Below are 20,366 nucleotides of genomic sequence, written 5' to 3'. Positions count from 1 at the left end.
CCCAGAGCTCACAGTAAACATGGTGATGCTGTGTTTAGTTGTTATGCTGCAAAGAAGTGGAACAAACTGCCAGCAAAGCTGAAGTCAGCATCCATTGTGAACATTTTTAAATCACTGCGTATGATTGAGAGGGAGATTTTTGGTCATATTGTTGATGTAATATGTTTATTGATTATTTTTATTTTTTGCTGACTTTAATGTTCTTATTGATTTTAAGCTGTTGAATGTTTCTTGTTGCACTTTTTGATCATGTAAAGCCCATTGAGTTGCCTTGTGTATGAAATGCGCTATACAAATAAATTTGCCTCGCCTTGGTGCAAAAGACATGAGTGGGCTAGCCTGGAATCTATCTTAATCTCCTTGTATTTTTCATAAAGGTGATTAATCTGGAAGTGCTCACCAGACGATTGAGTTCTGGTGGCTGAGCGGAGCGGGACAAACACGCAAACCACTCAAACGATGAGCGGACCTGACGACAATAGCGTGACAAGCGTAGTTCTTTTTCCCTAAACAGAGCCACCAGATGAAAACATTGTGTGGTACGGTACAGACTTACAGTTTTAAAGCCTCTTTTTGTTGTTGTTTCAACAATATATACAGGTCTAATTACATTGAATCTTGATTTTTCGTTTTTAGCCTGATGATCTAGCCTGCAAGCGACTGCCAGCACCACTCTTTACTAACACACTGATCTAACTGTAGTCCTGGACCTCCATGGGCTTGTGGGGTGGCCTTGACCTGGGTGGCTTGCTGGGGTGTGTTGGGTGCCTCTGCGCGGGCGGGCGTCCCTTTCGGGTGCTCTCGTGGTCCCTGGGTGGTTTGGTGTTACTCTCCTGCCTCCTCCGTCCACGTCTGGGTGGCCCTTGGGGCTGGGGGCCTGCATGTTTCTCTGCCACTCTTTCCTCTTGCTCTCTGTCCCCTGTCTCGTCCCCCCCCCCTCCTCCACCTTCGCCCTGCGCCTGCTCTCCCGTTGGGTTTGGCGTGGGAGTCTCCTGTCAGCCCGGGATGCTGGTGGGGGGGCTGTGGCCTTTGCTTGGGGGGCGGGCATCGGTAAAATCCAAACGACGCCCACATCGGCTGACCACGTGGGACCTATGTTACAAAAGAACATGAGTATCAGATAGTTTTCCTTAGATCCAGCCCATTCACACTTTGCCCACTTAAAGGGGACATATCATGCTAAATCCACTTTTTTAGCCCTTAAATGCATTTTGTTGTATATTTAGAGTGCTTAGAAGTACAGAAAAAATCAAATTAGTCTCTTCAGGTGCTCCGTAGATATCTTTATATTCTGTTTTGCTCATATTTTTCAATCTGTTTCGATTTTTCTATTCTCTATTACAGTGGCTCAGGTGGTAGAGGGTTGTCTTCTGATCGAGAGGTTGGGGGTTCGATCCCAGTACCTGACTATGTGTCGAAGTGTCCTTGGGCAAGACACTGAACCCTAAGTTGCTCCCAGTGGTTGACTAGCGCCTTGGATGGCAGTCCTGTCCCACTGCTGTGTGAATGTGAGAGTGATTGGGTGAATGAGCTGATATGTAAAAGCGCTTTGAGACTGCTTCAGTGTGGTGATAAAGCGCTATATAAAATCTCGTCCATTTTACCATTTTTTTTTTTTATTACGTTTTTTGAACTATTACATCACAGTATTTGCAGCGGAACTGCCAAATTAGTACATCAACTCCAGGTCCAACACTTCGAGCAATCCGCCATTTTTATTTCTCGCTTTTATTTTGTAGTCCAAGCTCAAGGATGCCGAAGTTACGAGAGGACGCTTCATTACACCGTCTCCCAGCATCAGAACCTTTTCGAAGTGCCTGGTTGAGTTTTATTTTTTATAGAAATGTACCCACATCTGTGGGTAAGGTCATTTTTGTGTGCACGAAGCACCGTCTTCAGACATTTGCATTTAAAGAGACCGCACCAAAACGAGTTGCTCTCAGAAGCACATCAGAAAAGGGGTAGAAAAGGGGCCTGTGGAGCTATAATAATGAGGAATTCAGACCCAAGCATTGCAGTTCCGCTTTATATAGACCACAACTGTATGATTTATATGTAAAAAAGAAGGATTTAAAACCATGATATGTCCCCTTTAAATCCCTCATGAAGCCCATGGAGTGTGCCTACATGGGCTTACTGTGTGAAACCCACATTACTAAATCAACATAAGTCCGATATATTGTTACCAAGTTCTTCTCCATGTCTAGTTTGCTCTTTCACATCCCTTATGGGGCACAGAGAGTCTGCCTACATGGGTTTGCCATGTGGGGACTATATTTCTAAAGCAATATGATTCCCAGTGAATGTTACCAAGTTACCAACTCAATTCCCACTCTGCCCACTTATAAACTCCATTTTATCAGGTTCATAAGGCATGTTAAGCATGCTACAGTTTGCACTATGAGTTAAAAATTAATTAATAAAAACATTCTGTTCTCCAATGTGCTGCACAAAATATGCACTCATGTTCAGCTTTTTCTATATATTCAAGGCGAAACCTAAAGTGCTATTCTGGGCACGTTCCTGTTTTCTGTTTAAAGTATTTTGTGAATTTTCAGGGACTGTCATTTTAATTGCACTTTGAGTATTTAAGAAATCCAGGGAAAACAAGTTTTTTTTTTATTTATTTATTTATTTTTTTTAAAGGTGTACATTTTATTGCAGTTACTGTGCTGTTCCTTTTCACGATCACACAACTGTTTTATATTTAGTAGTTGAAGACACATTTTTGAATACTTTGTACTATTTTATGTTGAAAATGATATATACGGTAGAATTCATCATCATATATATACTGTATATAGTGCTATATATATATTGCTCATCAAAAACATTTATTTGTAGTGTATGTTATAAACTATTTGTTTATTTTAATACCTTTAAATGGAAAAATCTGTAACACTGCTATCACACCTTCACACAATATGAATAAAAAAATATTAATGCAGGTGGTGCTTTACGAGCCAGGATAGCTTATTTCACTAATCTTTACGCATGCAAGTTCTTAAAAATAGATACAGTTGAATTGTGGATGGGAGATGAAGGAAGTTGTCTGTGTTCACCTTATCCTTCCAGTGGATGGCAGTCTCATCACATGGGTAAGGTCCTCGTTGTATGCATTGTGCTCTGCATGTTTGTACTGCTTGCACAGATGCATGTTTGAGATGGTCCTTTCCCCAAAAAGCTGAGGAAGCATGTACATCATGTGAGGCCGGCCACTAGGTGCAACTGCATTTCTGCTTCTCTGAATGATGTGGGTGTTCCACAGGTGAGCAATATGCTGAAGTTCTTTCTGAGAGGCACATAAACATAAAAAACACTATTTTAAAATGACAAGACACTATCCGGATTTAGCTGAGCATATCGATAAATCTCTTACTATTCAAATAATACATGTTTTGCAAAAGTATGAACTCAGGAAAAAGGTCAGCTGACAATCTGAACAGATCGGGTTGGGCCATATCTCCTTGAGAATACCCAAATTTGGCAGATCTTGGAAACTAAGAAAGAATGAGTCTGATTTTATCAAGAGTGGGAGACCATGTGGAAATACCAGGAGCTTGGGTGGGTGGGTGGGTGTTAGATGATGACACATACGGGCAGCCTTGCTTCTGTTAGACTACCCCAGTGGATTTTCATGTTTCTTGGACTCATTACACTGCTAAACATGCAGCCATTAATCAACAGCACACTCTTAACCCTTAGCCTGAATGGTCCTGAATATATTTTTGGCTCTGGTAACATTTTTTGCAGAATGTATCACATCTGACAATTCATTAATATAACTAATAATTAAGAAATTAACCACAAGGCAAAGGTCACCTTAAATTACACACATACACACATCAATGGTATTTAGACAGGTGAAAACCCATATGGAAAAGAAATAGAACATTTTTACCAAATGTTTATATTTTTATCTGAAACTTGTATGTTAAATGCATCAAAGTCTAAGCAAGTACAAGATCCCTAGTAAATATTCATAATGGGAAATGTATACAATTTTAGAACTTACAAGTACTTTATAAGACATTAACTCCACATACAAAATTCTTATTAGATATGTATAATATCAAAGTTATATGATTTTGGCAAACTAAAATCTTGCAAGTGATGTATAAAAACTTAACAAGACATACGTACAATGTGACATATATGAGAAATTAAAAAAAAAATCTTTAAGTTAAATTGAGATGGAACTCTTTTACAGTTCATGTAAAAGTTTTGCTAATGTTAGCACTTTCTCAATTCCTGTTTGTAAAGTCACACTCTCTTCTCTCATATATTGAATATTTCTTAATTGATTTGAAGAAGAATATATGATGTGTACCTGTGTACCATGCAAGTACTGCAAGCAAGGCTTTAAATTTCAAGTAAAGTTAAAATAAAATAAATTAAACAAAAAATCCTCACTGTCTTACTGTGGTAAGAATTTTATTTAGCACAAAATGTGCACGTTATATAACAAAAGTCACATTTATTTTGATAGTTCAAAAAGTGGAAGTGGATGTTTTTCTTTTTACAAAACCCAGCAAGCTGAAGTGCATTAAAAGACCACTGAAATAATTGATTGGCCCCTGTACCTCACTCTTTTTTTTATTTCATATATAGCACAAACATAATTAGTTAGTTAGTATTACACTCAGATATGGGCTGTTACTTTACAGTTAAATAGGTTTTAGGGTTTTCTCACTGTAGTTACAGGTCAATTACTTTTTCCATTTCAACAACCTTGATGGCAGAATGTGTGAGGTTTTACACACATATATAGCAGTAATCCAGTATATCCTCCGTCCACAATGAGTGAAATATATGAGTCTCGCTGTCTGTGATGTTGTCAGATTACAACGTCACATTAAGCCTTTAAACAATTACGTGATAATTTAGTGTACGTTCATTCATTTACAGTAGTATGTCTTTAGGAATTTACATACAATTGAGCTGGACTGTGAACATTGAATATACAAACATGGTCTAACAACATGAGTACTGTTTATGGCTTTGTGGAAGCCTGTGGGGAAGTGCACATTTGACGTGTAACTTAGTGGGGTTCTGATAAGAGAGCCTCTGGCTAACTTCTGCACTGTGCAATTACCATAGTTTCCTATGGCATACAGACACTGATCACCCATGTCAATGAAGTGTGGGACTCTAAAAATAGTCCCATCCTTCAAAAGTACAATAGAGTTGTTTCTTTGTTTTGCTTTGCTGTAGGTATGACCATGAACAACCTCTACATTTACAAAAATCCTCTTGTAGTAATTCACTACAGAGTCAATGGGTGCAGGGCAGCTGGTTCAGAAACAGATATTATTCTTACATTTGGAGGACCAAGGGCAGTCACCTCATTGAACTTTGCAACTTTCTTTACATGGTGCTTTTCTGTTCTCATTTCACGACAGAAATCTTTAACTTCTGCTGGAGCATTTGTTAGAAACGTCTTTGTTAAACAGGGAAAAGCATGAGATAACAACACTCGTTTGCAGATTTGTTGTGGTACAGCTTGACTACTTTTTACTTGTTTCAGCAGGTATCCTTTGAAATCTTCGAACATAAATGCTGAGTCGGCCCACAAAGGGCCAAAATGCACAACGCTTTGGCTTAAATGCAGAAGTGAATGAACATTAAATGTCATGTGCTCTTTCCCATACAGTGATTGCACACCTCCAACAAAGTACACTAATGCATCATGGGCATGATTTATCTGTTCAGCATTTAATTCAGAACTCAACAAAATGCTTATGCCCTCCATCAATAATGCCCAGTGAGCATGATACTTCTGGGGAAGTAGACCTTTCAGAACTGGCAAGCTATAGTACAGAAGCGATGAGAAGAGATCTCGGAACTCGCGCAACACTTCCTGGAGGTTTTATTGACACAAGTCGTCTGTCCATAATTGCCGTTTGTGTGCCAATGTACCATGGCTCAGCATTGCTCTTTGTTTCAAACCACAATGTTGCCAATTGTCTGCACACGCCAAGCAAAACACAATGCATGTAGTCAGGGACCATGCCATTGATTAGATCAAACTCAGCTAAATCTACGATAGCAGATGAGCCTTTAATGCCCAAAATGTTCTTTTCTCTTTCAGCATTTTGTCCAATTTCTACAGTGGTTTTATGATTTCTGTCGTTTGGTTTTTCCTCTAAGCATGTGTAAACCCTTGAATTTCCTTTTCCCTTCCTTATTTGACCTCCAGGATGAAGGCAGACCCCACAGCCATATTCACCATTAAATTGTTTAAAATTTTGGACCAATGGCCTTGCTACTGCATCACACACACAGCACAATGAATGCACCTTTGCACGCCTCCTCGACTGATCACAAGGACGCTGCCACTCAAAGCCAGCTCGTGAAAGATTGTTATATTTCTCCACAAATGGTTTCAAAAAGCAGGTCATGTCTGGCTTTCTGGATCCAAACCACATAAAAGTACATGCTTATCTCTAATATCAGGGGGTATCTCATTAACGCAACACAGTATTGGACAAATACTGAATCTAGAGGACTGAAAGACTGGTACACCATCACAATTAAACGTTAGGGATAAGAAATCTTCTTCACTTTTTGATTTCAAGCTCTGATATAAAGTCCCATCACATATATCATTTATTCCATGCCTACAATCATCAGTAAGAAAACAAAAATCATACATACCCTGATTTTCAAGAATATCTTTAAGTTGATCCTTTAACGGAATACTGATAAAGAAATGTCCTCCGTGTAAACTGTCTTTTGCTGTGATGGATGACAAACATGACACACATGTTAAGGTCCCTTCTTCTGATTGAGAAGTGCCAAGGTACTTAGTACATACTCTGCAGTAGTGATGGTGTTGAAATGTATCTACAATACCAGCTAATGGTTTTTCCAAAAAGTACTTGCTTGTTGGAACTGCACTTGTCCCAGCAGAATGTAACTTTAGAAGTGTCAGCAGATCTTCAGTTAATACACCAGTAGTGTTGTGTTTTAGTGCAAAGGAGAGAATGGAGATGAAACTCTGCCCTTCCGTTAGTCCATGGGAGTGAACAACATCCATGTCTTGAGGGACATTTTCCTAAAATTACAGGGGAAAAAGCACTCTTTTAAAAACACAGATATAGAAAGCACAACACAAGATCAGAGTCTCTGTACAGTATCATGAAGTGCAGGAATAATGAGCACATCTGGTTATCTATTTTTTGACTTGTACGAATAATGACATACCAGATAATAGAATGAACTTAATTGTGTTTAATCTCACCTGTTCCAATGTGGAAAGGTCTGCTCTTTGCACTTCTGTTTGGCTGCCAGCGTCATCATTGCTCTGAGAGCTCTTTTGTGAACATGATGGACCATAGAGGAAGAACAAAAGTCCATTAGTCATCAAAAACATCAGAAAAAGAAGAGATAAGACTGTGAAGGTTGTGTAGTTTCAGAGACAGAAAAAGAGTAATGGTTGTAGTTTCGTCTCACCTGTGCTTCATTAAAAGTTTCTGCTCTCTGCTCTTCTGTTTGGCTGTCATCTTCATCACTATTCTTGGAAGAACACACATGCCCAATATTCATTTAAAAAAGAGACTTGAAGGGGAGCATTGAGTCTGGGACAGGAACAAGGCTTTAGAGACTGTAATTTGAGAGAGACAGAAAACAATACTCTTGTCTTACATGGCTTATTGTTGAAGTTTCTACTCTCAGCTCATTTGTTTTTCTGGCATCTTCATCACTTTCCTGAGGAGAAAACCCTTGTCAATACTAACAAAGAACGATAAAGAGACAGAAAGGAGTGATGAACATGGCACACAGAGAACGATTCCAACCAGTAAGAGTGTCACCAGTTGACTTATTGTGAGTGTCTCTGCTCTATGTTTGCATGGCTGGCTGGCATCTTCATCATGTTCCTAGTAAGCACACACATGTCCATCATTCATTATAAAAGACTAGTGCAGTGCCCGTCGGATGTATGTATTCATGTGGGAGCATAAGGGGTATATTTGCGGGTGCAAAATGTGGGTGCAATTTTCCTGGTTTAATTCTATGGGTCATGTGCATGACTTCACTTTTATATTTTTTTGTATGGTGGATTTTTCTGTATCGTATGTTTTTTGGAGCCATGTGTATTGTGTATCTTTCTGTTGTCTTTTTGTGCATAAATGTTTGCTGTTACTTTTTTTTTTAAATTTATTTATTTTTTTAAATGTATGTTTTTTTGGAGTCATGTGTATTTTTGTATGATTATTGTTTTTGTTGCTATAGTAGTGTTATTCGGGAGTAATTTTGTGTATTTTTTGTATAAACATTTAGTTTTGTGTATTTTGAGCCATTTTCATATTTTTGTTATATTTTTCTGTAAGTGTATGTTTTTTTTAAGTCGAGTACAGTGCCAGTCAGAAGTATGCATTCATGTGGGAGCATCAGGGGTATATTTGCGGGTGCAAAATGTGGGTGCAATTTTCCTGGTTTAATGTCATCATTGTGTTTTTTTTATCTTTCAGTTGTCTTTTTGTGCATTTTTTGGATAATTATTGTTTTTTGTTGCCATTGTAGTGTGATTCTAGAGTCATTTGGTGTATTTTTTGTATAAATATTGTTTATTTTTTGTTTTGTTTTACTCATTTAGTTTATTTTTATTATAAATACTGTGTGTGTCTCTCCATCCATCTCCTCCGTGTGTTTTCTCGCGCGCGCGTCTTACACATAATCCGTTGCAGGTTGTTAAGAGAGACACAGAAGTACCACGAAAAATAAACGTTTTGCAACACCCATCCATCCATCCATCCATCCATCTTCTCCCGCTTAGCCGTTTCCGGGTCGCGGGGGCAGCATCCTCAGTTGGGAGGCCCAGACTTCCCTCTCCCCGGCCACTTCCTCCAGCTCTTCCGGGGGGACCCTGAGACGTTCCCAGGCCAGCCGAGAGACATAGTCTCTCCAGCGTGTCCTGGAGACATAGTCTCTCCAGCGTGTCCTGGGTCTTCCCCGGGGCCTCCTTCCGGAGGGACATCCTAATTAGGTGCCCGAGCCACCTCATCTGGCTCTTCTCGATGCGGAGGAGCAGCGACTCTACTTTGAGCCCCTCCCGAATGACTGAGCTTCTCACCCTATCTCTAAGGGAGAGCCCAGCCACCCTACGGAGGAAACTCATTTCGGCCGCTTGTACCCGTGATCTTGTTCTTTCGGTCATGACCCAAAGTTCATGACCATAGGTGAGGGTTGGAACGTAGACCGACCTGTAAATAGAGAGCTTCGCTTTTTGGCTCAGCTCCCTCTTTACAATGACGGACTGGTGCAGACTCCGCATCACTGCAGACGCCGCACCAATCCGCCTGTCGATCTCTCGCTCCATCCTTCCCTCACTCGTGAACAAGACCCCGAGGTACTTAAACTCCTCCACCTGGGGCAGAACCTCATCTCCAACCCGGAGAAGGCACTCCACCTTTTTCCGGTCGAGAACCATGGACTCGGATTTGGAGGTGCTGATTCTCATTCCGGCCGCTTCACACTCGGCTGCGAACCGATCCAGTGAGAGTTGAAGGTCACGGTATGTTGGAGCCAACAGGACCACATCATCTGCAAAAAGCAGTGATGCAATACTGAGGCCCCCGAACCGGACCCCCTCAATGCCCTGACTGCGCCTAGAAATTCTGTCCATAAAAGTTATGAACAGAATCGGTGACAAAGGGCAGCCCTGGCGGAGTCCAACCCTCACCGGAAACGATTTCGACTTACTGCCGGCAATGCGGACCAGACTCTGACTCCGGTCATACAGGGAACGAACAGCTCCTATCAGGAGGTTCGATACCCCATACTCCCGGAGGACCCCCCACAGGAATCCCCGAGGGACACGGTCAAATGCCTTTTCCAGGACCACAAAACACATGTGGACTGGTTGGGCGAATTCCCATGACCCCTCAAGGACCCTGCTGAGGGTGTAGAGCTGGTCCACAGTTCCACGGTTGCAACACCAACTCTCTAAACGGCTCTGTGTGAGTTCAGTATTTTCATCCCGGTGTAGTGCACGAACGTGCATCAGCCGTGTGTGTGTGTTTACATTTTAGTTGCTAGCATCTTTCTTAGCACATAGAATAATATAAGAAAAACTCACCCTTGCACAGAACAAACAATCATAGTGGAGCCGTGTTGTGGACCCATTATTATTATTATTATTACTTCAGCCACTGCTTGTTACAGAAAAACTTAACATTGACGCTAAAACATTTAGCAAATATATCTCGAGTCACTGTCAATCTTTACTTCATACAAAACTACAGTACGCCAGTTAATTCAACTATTCATCAGCATGCATGGCTATACTGTACAGAGAAAGTTGGTCACACCAGTGCCACCACTGGATAAGTTTGTGTAGAGCCCTGATGATAATATACAAAAAATAGTATTAGCGAAAATAGTAATAGTAATAATAGTAATGGTTATAACAATAACAATAACAATAACAATAACAATAATAATAATAATAATAATAATAATAATAATAATAATAATAATAATAATAGCAATAACAAAGTAATATAAGAATCTAGTAACCATAATATGATAAAAAACAATAAAAAAATATTAAATAATGACATGGTAATATGATGATAATATAGCAATGCCAATAATACAATGATAATAAAAAAATATGATAATATAGCAATGCTAATAATACAATGAGAATACCAGTAACTATAATATAAAATATTAATAATTAAAAAGGAGTTTAAAAATATAATGATCATTATAATAATGCCAATAACATTAATAGAGTAGTACAACTATATAATAATAATGGCAATAACAAAATAGCAAAGAGAATCCAGTAACTGTAATACAATATTAAAAACAATAATAAACATAAAATAATAAGGTAATAGCAAAATAAATAATACAATGAGAATACCAGTAACCATAAGATTAAATAAAATAAAAAAATAATTTAATTATAACAATAACAATACAGTAATAGTACAATTAGATAGAGATATAATATTAATAGTGAAAGTAGTAATAGTAATGGTTATAAAAATAAAAGCAATAACATATAATGAGAATCCAGTAACTATAATAAAATAATTAATATTAAAATAAAACAGCGTGTGCGATTTCCCCGGTTTAATTCTATGGGATATGAACATGATAAATGTGTTTGTTGTTGTTGTTTTTAAACTCACTTTTATATTTTTTTGTTTGGTGTATTTTTCTGTAATGTATGTTTTTTGGAGTCAATATGTGTATTTGTGTATCTTTCTGTTTTAGTATATTTAAATAAATAAATACATATGTGTTTGAGACGCTGATAACCAAACTCCATAGACATTGTAGCGCCAATGGTCTTGGTTTCATCAGGTTGCTGTGTAAGACTAGGTCACTGTACACAAAATAAATAAACTATCATGATGTCATTAAGCATACATACTGTACATAACAGTTGACTGTGGTCAGCAAGCTGAATGAAAATCAGAGGCAGCCGTAGACATGTACCTGCTTAACTAAGCTGCTAAAAATGTTTATTGAATAAAACATACAGTGAAATGGGTTGACTGAACTTTTACATTTTTATGGGCTATAATTTGCATCTACCTCTGTGTATGATTTGAAAAGTAACTACTGTCTCTAAATAAACACAAACTATAGTATTGATATAACATTATTTGGCAGCGAAACAGTAAAAATAATAATAATAATTTCTTCAAAGCCACACTGGCTACTGGGAATTATTTTTGAAGAATTGAGACAAAGTAAAAAACAATGCAAAAGTTATAATTTGCTGTACTACAAACAGACAACTATCCACTGCATCAATTTATGAATAATTAAATAACAACTCAGATTTTTTTTTAACAGTTTGCAAAATAAAAAAACAAAAATGTGGATTTAATAATATGCTAAAAAGAAAAACATGAACAACTACATATACAATATAAAACTAGACTCAAAGCAACTTATTTTTAAACGCCTCAAGCCATTCATTTTTTGAAATAGTCTCTGTACCAGTTGTATGTCTCAATGTACCAGTTGTATACAATATGTGACAGTAGATGATGCGGTAAATGGGACTCGAGGCAATGGATGCAATCATATTTCAGAAGGGATTTGGTGTCTCATATTGTTTGTTGGGACGTGGGGACCTCTGCTGGTCATTTTGGATTATGTTTTTCAAACACGACAGGCTGGCTAAGCAATTTCATGTCGAAATTTAAAAAAAACACCAAAACTTGATCTTTATGTAGCTTTTGTAAGGCTTTTAATGATGTATCACTCTGTGATAGATCATGTGCCTGCTTTATATTCTCTCTCCCCATATGCTTTTATTCTGACACCATCACTTCCGCATGTCGGCTGAAAAAAAAGACAGACCGTTTCAGAGTTCAGAACGGAAAAAAAAACAGCTGATTTTCTATTTTCATTTCTAAACGGGGAAAGGAGAATGGAAAAGGGAAACTGCTGTTTTTCAATGTTCAATTGTAAAAGGGAAAAGGAGAAAAGGACACGGGAAAATCGAAAAACAGGCCAATTTGGATTTGTTTTATGGTTTTTTGATTAAAACAGTAAAACGTTTTTTTTGTTTTTTGTTTGAAAAGGAGAGGAAGAAAAATGGTTATTTAATTTCGGTTTACAGATGAATTTGGGATTATCCAATGGTACCCAGACCCTCTCCGGTATAAAACTATCTTCTTCTCTCTCACTCATGTTTACAGTCCGTGTCTGCTTGGCTGTGTGCACACACACTGTATATATATTTATCCTTTATTCTCTATCTATCTTTTATTTATCCCTCATCCTTTATATTTATCATTATTATTATTATTATTATTATTATTATTATTATTATTATTATTATTATTATTGTTGCTGGGTTGTTCTTTGTTTTTTTTCTTTATTTTTTTTGTTTTGTTGTTTGTTTTGTGCACCAACTACCAAGACAAATTCCTTGTACTGTCCTTAAAACTGTACATGGCCATTAAAAACATTTCTGATTCTGATACATTATGTATTTAATTTATATGTAAAATGCATTAAAAAATGTGGGTAACACTTTATTTGAAGAGGTATACATAAGGCTGACATTACACCGTCATTATTATGACACTAGTGCAGTGTCCGTCGGAAGTATGTAATCATGTGGGAGCATAAGGGGTATATTTGCGGGTGCAATTTTCCTGGTTTAATTCTATGGGTCATGTGCATGACTTCATCACTTTTATATTTTTTTGTATGGTGTATTTTTCTGTGACGTATGTTTTTTGGAGCCATGTGTATTTGTGTATCTTTCTGTTGTCATTTTGTGCATAAATGTTTGCTTTTTTTTTTTTTTTTTTTTTTTGTAATGTATGTTTTATTGGAGTCATGTGTATTTTTGTATAATTATTGTTTTTGTTGCTAGGAAGTATGCATTCATGTGGGAGCATCAGGGGTATATTTGCGGGTACAAAATGTGGGTGCAATTTTCTTGGTTTAATGTCATGATTGTGTTTTTTTTTAATCTTTCAGTTGTCTTTTTGTGCATTTTTTGTATAATTATTGTTTTTTGTTGCCATTGTAGTGTGATTCTGGAGTCATTTGGTGTATTTTTTGTCTAAATATTGTTTATTTTTTGTTTTGTTTTACTCATTTAGTTTATTTCTATTATAAATACTGTGTGTGTGTCTCTCCATCCATCTCCTCCGTGTGTTATCTCGCACGCGCGTCTTACACAAAATCCGTCGCAGGTTGTTAAGAGAGACACAGAAGTACCACGAAAAATAAACGCTTTGCAACACCAACTCTCTAAACGGCTCTGTGTGAGTTCAGTATTGTAGTGCACAAACGTGCTTCAGCCGTGTGTGTGTGTGTGTGTGTGTTTACATTGTAGCCGCTAGCATCTTTCTTAGCACATACAATAATATAAGAAAAACTCACCCTTGCACAGAACAAACAATCATAGTGGAGCCGTGTTGTGGACCCATTATTATTATTATTATTATTATTATAATTACTTCAGCCACTGCTTGTTACAGAAAAACTTAACATTGACGCTAAAACATTTAGCAAATATATCTCGAGTCACTGTCAATCTTTACTTCATACAAAACTACAGTACGCCAGTTAATTCAACTATTCATCAGCATGCATGGCTATGCTGTACAGAGAAAGTTGGTCACACCAGTGCCACCACTGGATAAGTTTGTGTAGAGCCCTGATGATAATATACAAAAAATAGTATTAGCGAAAATAGTAATAGTAATAATAGTAATGGTTATAATAATAATAATAATAATAACAAAGTAATTTAATAAGAATCTAGTAACAATATGATAAAAAACAATGAAAAATATTAAATGATATGGTAATATGATGATAATACAGCAATGCTAATAATACAATGATAATAAAAAAATGATAATATAGCAATGCTAATAATAAAATGAGAATACCAGTAAATATAATATAAAATATTCATTAAAAAGGAGTTTAAAAATATAATTATCATTATAATAATGCCAATAACATTAATACAGTAGTACAATTATATAAAAATAATAATGGCAATAACAAAATAGCAAAGAGAATCCAGTAATTGTAATACAATAATAAACATAAAATAATAAAGTAATAGCAATATTAATAATAATACAATGAGAATACCAGTAACTATAAGATAAAATAAAAAAAGAATAATTTAAGAATAACAATAACAATACAGTAATAGTACAATTAGTTAGAGACATATTATTGTTGAAAGCAGTAATAGTAATGGTTATAAAAAATAATAGCAACAACATAATGAGAATCCAGTAACTATAATAAAAAAAATAAATATCAAAATATTTATTTTGATATGAGTCAACTACAATGTTAGAGTTTATTACAGTGAACCCAAAAACAATAGAGGAGACTGTTCAGCAGCTGAATCCATCAACGTGTTGCCTTGACACAATACCCTCAAACTTCTTTAAAACTGTTGTAAAGTCAATTGTCACTGATTTGTGTCAGATAATTAACTGCTCATTCCAATCAGGCACCGTACCAAAATCCCTGAAAGTAGCTGCTGTGAAACCGCTGTTAAAAAAGAGAACACTGGATGCCTCTATACTGGCTAACTATAGACCAATCAGCAACCTTCCATTCATGGCCAAGATCATTGAGAAGGTGGTCTTCAACCAACTGAGTCAATTCTTAACATTCAACAAAATATTTGATAAATTTCAGTCAGGTTTTCGTTCTCATCACAGCACTGAAACTGCTCTTATCAAAGTGATCAATGACATAAGGTTGAACACTGATTCAGGAAAAGTATCTGTTCTCATTCTGTTGGATCTAAGTGCTGCATTTGACACTGTAGATCATACAATTTTGTTGCACAGATTGCAAACATGGGTTGGACTAAATGGAAAAGTAATGCACTGGTTTAAGTCATACTTGGAGGAGCGAAGCTATTTTGTAAGCATTGGAAACTTTGAATCTGACAGATTACCAATGTCCTGTGGGGTTCCTCAGGGATCTGTTCTTGGACCTCTTCTGTTTAGCCTTTATATGATTCCTTTAGGACAAATTTTACAGAACTGTAAGGTTGATTATCAGAGCTATGCAGATGACACACAACTATATCTATCACTGAACCCAGATGACCATGGTCCCATTGAGGTGTTGTGTGACTGTTTAGAAAAAGTAAACTGCTGGATGAGTGAAAACTTCCTTCAACTAAACCATGACAAGACGGAGGTGATTGTCTTTGGTAACAAGGAAAAGAGGACTGCTGTCAGCAATTATCTTGAGTCTCGATCTTTAAAAGCTAAAGACCAAGTCAAAAACCTTGGTGTTCTGATTGACTCAGATCTTACATTCAGCAGTCAGATCAAATCTATCACAAAAACAGCCTTCTACCACCTAAAGAACATCTCCAGAGTGAAAGGTTTAATGGCTCAGAAAGACCAGGAGAAACTGGTCCATGCTTTTATCTCCAGCAGACTGGACTATTGTAATGGTCTTCTGACAGGAATCCCCCAAAAGAGCATCAAACAGCTACAGCTGGTTCAGAACGCTGCAGCTCGGGTCTTAACCAGAACAAAGAGGTCAGAGCACATTACTCCAGTTTTAAAGTCTTTACACTGGCTCCCAGTCAGCCTCAGAATAGACTTTAAAGTTCTGCTGCTGGTGTATAAATCTGTGAATGGGTTTGGTCCAGAATACATCAGTGACATGTTGGTCAGGTATGAACCCAGCAGGTCTCTCAGATCTATGGACACAGATCAGATAGTGGAGCCCAGAGTTCACAGTAAACATGGTGATGCTGCTTTTAGTTGTTATGCTGCAAAGAAGTGGAACAAACTGCCAGCGGAGCTGAAGTCAGCATCCAATGTGAACATTTTTAAATCAAAGTTAAAGGCACTTTTTTTCTCTACTGCATATGATTGAGAGAGAGATTTTTTGTCATGTTGTTGATGTAATGATGATTTTACTGATGATTTTAATTGATTTTACTGATGATTTTAAATGTTCTTATTGATTTAAATGTTCTTATTGATTTTAAACAATTGAATGTTTTATCATGTAAAGCACATTGAGTTGCCTTGAGTATGAAATGCGCTATATAAATAAATTTGCCTTGCCTTGCCTTGCCTAAAATAAAACAGCGTGTGCGATTTCCCCGGTTTAATTCTATGGGATATGAACATGATAAATGTGTTTATTGTTGTTGTTTTTTGGTGTATTTTTCTGTAATGTATGTTTTTTGGTCAATATGTGAATTTGTGTATCTTTCTGTTTTAGTATATTTAAATAAATAAATACGTATGTGTTTGAGACGCTGAAAACCAAACTCCATAGACATTGTAGCGCCAATCAGAAAAACAACCAAACTGCACAAAACAAAATGTAAAACTCCAAACTACATGAGTGAGTAAGTAAATTAAAGTATTATGTACAATACGGGTGTCTTTTTTTAAAAAAACAAAAATATTTTTTTCCCTTCGAACCGAGTGGTCAGAGCTTAGCTTCTATGCACAGTGTAATAGTTTAAGTGGCGACCATTTTAACTGGCGACCGACTTCCGGTAGCGTGGCTTGTTTCCACAGCAATGGCAGATGTGTTCAAAAAGGACCAGGGTGCATAGCTGCCCGCGTTGATGCCGGGTAGCTTTTATTTACGTTGTACAACTGTTTAAAGTGTTAATATGTGATTGTGTTTGCAGGTCTGTGTGCGGACGTGTTACATGTAGAAAACCGGACTTCTCGGTGCAAAGTGGACTCACCACGGCTATTGTAAACAGGAAGTTACGTGTCTCGCACTTCTTCATCCCTATGTGTTCTTAGAAAATCTACAGTCTGTGTAATATGATAAAACAATAAACACGTATATGATCTGTGTCATACAAATAAATAACCAAACTGTTGAATTGCTTCCACTGGGGATCGATCCTTCGTCGATGAGAAAAAAATCAAATCTTCACGTTCGCTGCATTAACCGTTCGGCCATTAAACTACTTGTAATTCACTGTTCTAATCTTTACATACCGTTTATATTGGAGGTCGCAGAGGAATTGCACTATTTCCATGTTAACTTGTGACCGCGTTTACCTGAATTTACAAACAGGAAAGATATCTCCATCATTGTTTTTGTTCACAAATCACTAAGAATATTTTTCAAACAATTTGTGGAGCCAAACTTCAGCGCGGTGCCTTCATAGTCCAGAACTATGACTTTGTTTCGGTTCAGATTAACTGGCGACCTACTTCCGAACATAGACATTATATATATATATGTATATATATATATATATAATGTCTATGCTTCCAAAGGTCTCAACATACCACAGGTTACATCTGGGTCACAGGTATTGTATAGAAAATAATAACATAAAAGACTGTTTACTGTCACTGTGGAGTGAATAACACGTACGTCTCACTAAACATGATTATTAGATGTAATAATAAAGTACATAATTACGTGTGAAATAATGTTTTTAACAAAAATAAGGATTTGATACACACATTACAGTAGTAAAACATAAAGTAGTATAAATAATAACAATAATACAGATATTTACTACAATGAAAGGTGTCAGGTTACAGTGATGAATTGTAAAGCTCGATCGCTACAGGCAGGAATGATTTAGCGCAACAACAATAAAGGATTCAGATTCTGTATGTTGCAACCATCAGAAGTAAGCTGGCAGTTGATCTGGACCGAAACAAATGCTTCGTTCTTGACCATAAAGGCAGCACACTGCACATTGCCTCCACAGATTGTTTGAGACTGGTTGTTAGTCATTTCTGAACCAATAAAAAATGTCATTGGGTCTGCTTCTCCGTGTGTAAAATTAGGTAAACAAGGTCACAACTTAACATGGAATCACTGTTTCCTCTGCGACCGACAATATATGGTAAGTTGACAGTAGGACCATGTCAAAATATCTGACTCAGTAGTCGAGTGTTAAATGCTGCCCTCTATGGATTTTGTTTTCTCAATGACGCTGGATCGATTCTGAGTGGAAGAAACTGAAGTTTTATTGAGACAAATTGTACTCATGCTCATTGTTTTATTGCTTCTTCACATTATACAGATTGTTAATTTTGGAACGTACAATAACATATCTGCATGATGTTCAAGTGTGTTTATTTTGTTTTTTGCAGCAGGCTAATCCCACCACGATGTTCTACAGATTGCCACAGGAAATCATTCCTGCCTGTGACGATCGAACTTTAAAATTTACCACTGTAACCTGACACCTTTGATTGTAGTAAATATCTGTATGATTGTTAATTATTTATTCTACTTCATGTTTTACTACTGAAATGTGTGTGTGTGTATCAAATCCTTATTTTTGTTAAAAAACATTATTTCACGTAATTATGTACTTTATTATTACATCTAATAATCATGTTTAGTGAGATGTACGTGTTATTCACTCCACAGTGACAGTAAACAGTCTTTTGTGTTATTATTTTCTATACAATACCCGTGACCCAGATGTAACTTGTGGTATGTTGCGACCTTTGGAAGCATAGACATTTTATATATATATATATATATATATATATATATATATATATATATATATATATATAATGTCTATGTTCGGAAGTAGGTTGCCAGTTAATCTGAACCGAAACAAAGTCATAGTTCTGGACTATGAAGGCACCGCGCTGAAGTTTGGCTCCACAGATTGTTTGAAAAATATTCTTAGTGATTTGTGAACAAAAACAAAGATGGAGATATCTTCCCTGTGTGTAAATTCAGGTAAACGCGATCACAAATTAACATGGAAATAGTGCAATTCCTCTGCGACCTCCAATAAAAACGGTATGTAAAGATTAGAACAAGGAATTACAAGTAGATTAATAGCCGAACGGTTAATGCAGCGAACGTAACGATTTGATTTTTTTCTCATTGACGAAGGATCGATCCCCAGTGGAAGCAATTCAACAGTTTGTTTATTTATTTGTATGACACAGATCATATACGTGTTTATTGTTTTATTGTTTCATCATATTACACAGACTGAAGATTTTGTAAGAACACATAGGGATGAAGAAGTGCGAGACACGTAACTTCCTGTTTACAACAGCCGTGGTGAGTCCACTTTGCACCGAGAAGTCCGGTTTTCTACATGTAACGCGTCCGCACACAGAGCTGCAAACACAATCACATATTAACACTTTAAACAGTTGTACAACGTAAATAAAAGCTACCCGGCATCAACGCGGGCAGCTATGCACCCTGGTCCTTTTTGAACACATCTGCCATTGCTGCAGCAACAAGCCACGCTACCGGAAGTCGGTCGCCAGTTAAAATGGTCGCCACTTAAACTATAACACCGGCATGACAGAATCCGCAGTTTTCCAGATGGAGAATTGAAAAGGTTGAGGTCAATATCGACTCTCGTGAAACAGCGCGTTATTGAACAACAGTTATATGGTTTAAACAATGGGAAACGTGTCTGCAGAAGACTCACCAGTGGCTGATGGTTTCAAAGTATCTATTCAGAGAGCTCCCGTGTTTGAGAAGCTAACAATAGCATGGCACAGGAGGAAGTGGAGTCTGCCGTGGCTCACACACACGAACATCAGTGACTAACATCAGGCCCAATAAGTGAGACTTAAGAGCTTTGCTAGTTTATCATTACAAACACGGCTGCTCAGACGTTCCTCTCCGGTATAAAACTATCTTCTTCTGTCTCACTCGTGTTTACAGTCCGTGTCTGCTTGGTTGTGTGCACACGTGACTCTTGCTCGTGTGAGGAAATAGATATAGATGGTGCGCTAGCGCCCCCTCACACCCTGAGGTCAAAAGTTGAATAGGTTTCATTTCGGGGCCATCCAGAAGTGAAATAAAATTAAAATAATTATTTTGAAATTACCAAATGACTCCAGAATAACAGATACACGCACTCGGGGTATTTGGAACCCGTC

At 37.2% G+C, this 20,366-nt stretch overlaps 1 long non-coding RNA gene across 5 annotated transcripts; it reads right to left on the bottom strand.

Annotated features, from left to right (window-relative positions):
- Positions 1-942: 942 nt before the first annotated feature.
- Positions 943-20,162, bottom strand: LOC114461101 (uncharacterized). 5 transcript variants are annotated; one of them, XR_003673799.1, is made up of 8 exons: positions 19,910-20,162; positions 7,648-7,710; positions 7,456-7,518; positions 7,244-7,315; positions 6,818-7,057; positions 6,658-6,738; positions 3,063-3,292; positions 943-1,020 (listed from the first exon to the last, which is right to left on the bottom strand). It is a non-coding gene; the product is annotated as an uncharacterized LOC114461101 (long non-coding RNA). The 5 variants fall into 5 exon arrangements; XR_003673797.1 differs by having other exon boundaries at positions 7,456-7,513; XR_003673798.1 differs by lacking the exon at positions 19,910-20,162 and adding an exon at positions 7,800-7,882.
- Between the last annotated feature and the right edge of the window lie 204 nt (positions 20,163-20,366).

This window comes from Gouania willdenowi, unplaced genomic scaffold (assembly GCF_900634775.1).
Source record: "Gouania willdenowi unplaced genomic scaffold, fGouWil2.1 scaffold_93_arrow_ctg1, whole genome shotgun sequence".
NCBI classification, from domain to species: domain Eukaryota; kingdom Metazoa; phylum Chordata; class Actinopteri; order Blenniiformes; family Gobiesocidae; genus Gouania; species Gouania willdenowi.
This window is presented reverse-complemented; position numbering and strand designations above follow the sequence as displayed.